Below are 5,344 nucleotides of genomic sequence, written 5' to 3'. Positions count from 1 at the left end.
AAAAAGAGCCTCAGTAAATTCCAAAATATTGAAATTCTACCAACCAATTTTTCAGACCAAAAAGGTATGAAAGTAGAAATAAATTCTACAAAGAAAACAAAAAGGCTCACAAACACATGGAGGCTTAACAACATGCTACTAAATAATCAATGGATCAATAAACAAATCAAAATAGAGATCAAGGAATATATAGAAACAAATGACAACAACAACACTAAGCCCCAACTTCTGTGGGATGCAGCGAAAGCAGTCTTAAGAGGAAAATATATAGCAATCCAGGCACACTTGAAGAAGGAAGAACAATCCCAAATGAATAGTCTAACATCACAATTATTAAAACTGGAAAAAGAAGAACAAATGAGGCCTAAAGTCAGCAGAAGGAGGGACATAATAAAGATCAGAGAAGAAATAAACAAAATTGAGAAGAATAAAACAATAGCAAAAATCAACGAAACCAAGAGCTGGTTCTTTGAGAAAATAAACAAAATAGATAAGCCTCTAGCCCAACTTATTAAGAGAAAAAGAGAGTCAACACAAATCAACATAATCAGAAATGAGAATGGAAAAATCACGACAGACTCCACAGAAATACAAAGAATTATTAAAGACTACTATGAAAACCTATATGCCAACAAGCTGGAAAACCTAGAAGAAATGGACAACTTCCTAGAAAAATACAACCTCCCAAGACTGACCAAGGAAGAAACACAAAAGTTAAACAAACCAATTACGAGCAAAGAAATTGAAACGGTAATCAAAAAACTACCCAAGAACAAAAGCCCGGGGCCGGACGGATTTACCTCAGAATTTTATCAGACACACAGAGAAGACATAATACCCATTCTCCTTAAAGTGTTCCAAAAAATAGAAGAAGAGGGAATACTCCCAAACACATTCTATGAGGCCAACATCACCCTAATACCAAAACCAGGCAAAGACCCCACCAAAAAAGAAAATTACAGACCAATATCCCTGATGAATGTAGATGCAAAAATACTCAATAAAATATTAGCAAACAGAATTCAACAGTATATCAAAAGGATCATACACCATGACCAAGTGGGGTTCATCCCAGGGATGCAAGGATGGTACAACGTTCGAAAATCCATCAACATCATCCACCACATCAACAAAAAGAAAGACAAAAACCACATGATCATCTCCATAGATGCTGAAAAAGCATTTGACAAAATTCAACATCCATTCATGATAAAAACTCTCAGCAAAATGGGAATAGAGGGCAAGTGCCTCAACATAATAAAGGCCATATATGATAAACCCACAGCCAGCATTATACTGAACAGCGAGAAGCTGAAAGCATATTCTCTGAGATCGGGAACCAGACAGGGATGCCCACTCTCCCCACTGTTATTTAACATAGTACTGGAGGTCCTAGCCACGGCAATCAGACAAAACAAAGAAATACAAGGAATCCAGATTGGTAAAGAAGAAGTTAAACTGTCACTATTTGCAGATGATATGATACTGTACATAAAAAACCCTAAAGACTCCACTCCAAAACTACTAGAACTGATATCGGAATACAGCAAAGTTGCAGGATACAAAATTAACACACAGAAATCTGTAGCTTTCCTATACACTAACAACGAATCAATAGAAAGAGAAATCAGGAAAACAATTCCATTCACCATTGCATCAAAAAGAATAAAATACCTAGGAATAAACCTAACCAAAGAAGTGAAAGACTTATACTCTGAAAACTACAAGTCACTCTTAAGAGAAATTAAAGGGGACACTAATAAATGGAAACTCATCCCATGCTCATGGCTAGGAAGAATTAATATCATCAAAATGGCCATCCTGCCCAAAGCAATATACAGATTTGATGCAATCCCTCTCAAATTACCAGCAACATTCTTCAGTGAATTGGAACAAATAATTCAAAAATTCATATGGAAACACCAAAGACCCCGAATACCAAAGCAATCCTGAAAAAGAAGAATAAAGTTGGGGGGATCTCACTCCCCAACTTCAAGCTCTACTACAAAGCCGTAGTAATCAAGACAATTTGGTACTGGCGCAAGAACAGAGCCACAGACCATTAGAACAGATTAGAGACCCCAGAAATTAACCCAAACATATATGGTCAATTAATATTTGATAAAGGAGACATGGACATACAATGGCAAAATGACAGTCTCTTCAACAGATGGTGCTGGCAAAACTGGACAGCTACATGTAGGAGAATGAAACTGGACCATTGTCTAACCCCATATACAAAGGTAAACTCAAAATGGATCAAAGACCTGAATGTAAGTCATGAAACCATTAAACTCTTGGAAAAAAACATAGGCAAAAACCTCTTAGACATAAACATGAGTGACCTCTTCTTGAACATATCTCCCCGGGCAAGGAAAACAACAGCAAAAATGAGCAAGTGGGACTACATTAAGCTGAAAAGCTTCTGTACAGCGAAAGACACCATCAATAGAACAAAAAGGAACCCTACAGTATGGGAGAATATATTTGAAAATGACAGATCCGATAAAGGCTGGACGTCCAGAATATATAAAGAGCTCACACGCCTCAACAAACAAAAAACAAATAACCCAATTAAAAAATGGGCAGAGGAACTGAACAGACAGTTCTCCAAAAAAGAAATACAGATGGCCAAGAGACACATGAAAAGATGCTCCACATCGCTAATTATCAGAGAAATGCAAATTAAAACTACAATGAGGTATCACCTCACACCAGTAAGGATAGCTGCCATCCAAAAGACAAAGAACAACAAGTGTTGGCGAGGCTGTGGAGAAAGGGGAACCCTCTTACACTGCTGGTGGGAATGTAAATTAGTTCAACCATTGTGGAAAGCAGTATGGAGGTTCATCAAAATGCTCAAAACAGACCTACCATTTGACCCAGGAATTCCACTCCTAGGAATTTACCCTAAGAACGCAGCAATCAAGTTTGAGAAAGACAGATGCACCCCTATGTTTATCGCAGCGCTATTTACAATAGCCAAGAATTGGAAGCAACCTAAATGTCCATCGGTAGATGAATGGATAAAGAAGATGTGGTACATAGACACAATGGAATACTACTCAGCCATAAGAAGAGGAAAAATCCTACCATTTGCAGCAACATGGATGGAGCTGGAGAGTATTATGCTCAGTGAAATAAGCCAAGCGGAGAAAGAGAAATACCAAATGATTTCACTCATCTGAGGAGCATAAGAACAAAGGAAAAACTGAAGGAACAAAACAGCAGTGGAATTACAGAACCCAAAAATGGACTAACAGGTACCAAAGGGAAAGGAACTGGGGAGGATGGGTGGGCAGGGAGGGATAGGGGGGGGAAGAAGAAGGGGGGTATTAAGATTAGCATGCATGGGGGGGAGGGAGAAAGGGGAGGGTGGGGTGCACAACACAGAGAGGACAAGTAGTGACTCTACAACATTTTGCTAAGCTGATGGACAGTAACCGTAATGTGGTTGTTAGTGGGTCCTGATATAGGGGAGAGCATAGTAAACATAGTATTCTTCATGTAAGTGTAGATTAAAAATTAAAAAAAAAAAAAGAAAGAAAGAAAGAAAAGGGGGATTACTCCTTGACAGGATAAAACTATTGGTAAATCAAAGATCAACGCATGCTTTAAATATCCTTAATTTTGATCACTTAAAGGATGTCAGATGATCAGCTATGGAGGTACTCTTTTCTGATAATATTCCTTTCTCTTAATTAAAAAAAAAAAAAAAGCAGTTACTGTGTGCTGACCTCCAATGAGTTCTGCACAGTGGTATAGAGGGCATGTCAAAGTGTGGGCAAAGGGTCTGTTTGTTTCTATGCAGAAGATCAAGGCCTAGCTTGGATACCCAGAAAATGAACTAAGATACGATATGAGGAGGAGCTTCCGGCATCAGCACTCTCTGGAGGACTTGTGCTGGGGGATGATCATCAAAAAGCCTCCACAGGGATCCGGACGATGCTGCGGTTGTGGCTGCATCCAGCCCACCGTCTCCTGGACTTGCCATAGGAATAAGGAGGGAGATGTCTAGGCTGGCATGTGCATACAGTGAGACAACGAATTTGACCGGATCTGTACTGTTGGAACTCAACAAGGAGTTGGGAGGGGTGCAAGTTGTAGCACTCCAAAATCTCATGACTATAGACTATCTATGGTTAAAAGAACATATGGGATGTGAACAGGTCCCAGAAATGGGCTGCTTTAATTTATCTAAGTACAGTTGGACAATATCCATCATATCATAGATAAATTTTCACAAATGCCTAGGGTGCCTAAATGGTTTTCTTGGCTTCACTGGAGATGGATGGTAATTATAGATTTGCTTTGTTTATGTCACCGTATTCCTATTATGTTAATATGTGTGTGCAAATTAGTTAGTAGTTTAAAACCTATACATACTTAAGTACTATACAAGAAGATATGTCAAAGAAATAATCAATCCTCCCATGTTTCCTTCATATGCTACATCTATAGCTTTTCTTCTTCCTTCCTAATTACAACCCTTAAATAGAATTCATGCCTCATATCGAATTTACCGAGTATCATAATTCCTCCAGGTGGTAAAGATACCTAGAGACAAGTGCTGGGCATAGAAGCCACAGGGCATAAATCTGCAAAGAAGTAAAAAGCTAACCTTTGCAAACAATATGGCTTCTCTCTCACTTACCAACTTTACATTTCCCTGTATGGCCCTGGAAGATGACTGGTTAGCCAGAGACGGGTAAGATTCCTCAAGGGAGGAATAACCTAAGACAGGCACAGTCGCAGGGGGGCCATCAGGTGAGAATTTGGGGATCAACAGAGGTGAGGCTCAGAACCTCACCCCCCCTGCTTTGAGAGAAATCTTCTGCATCCGTGGATGTCTTGCTGCCCTTGTCTAGCCTGGATTAATACTTAGTCCATAGGCACACACCTGATCATCTGATCATCTACATTTGCCCTCTTACAGCACTAAACTATGTTTTCTACCTTTATCTTGCATCTACCTACCACTTCAGCATTTTATTAAAAATAAAAATAATAATAATAATAGGAGAAATGTGGGATCAACATATAAATCAAGTACAAAAATCAAACGAATATTCATATTTGACCTGATTGTTTATAGGTCATAATGCATGATCAAAACCGAAAGTTTTTGTGATGAATGCCCTTGTACTGTTCACCATGTAAGAATTTATTCACTATGTAAAAATTAGTTCACCATGTAAGAACTTGTTCATTATGCTTCAGAAGATTGGAGACTGACGAGAATTAGGCTTGAGATGGATTAATGATTGTACATTGAGCGTTGACCCCCCTATACTGAATTTTATTGTTGTTAACAACCATTTGATCAATAAATATGAGAGATGCC

This window comes from Manis javanica, chromosome 2 (assembly GCF_040802235.1).
Source record: "Manis javanica isolate MJ-LG chromosome 2, MJ_LKY, whole genome shotgun sequence".
In the NCBI taxonomy this organism is placed as follows: domain Eukaryota; kingdom Metazoa; phylum Chordata; class Mammalia; order Pholidota; family Manidae; genus Manis; species Manis javanica.
This window is presented reverse-complemented; position numbering follows the sequence as displayed.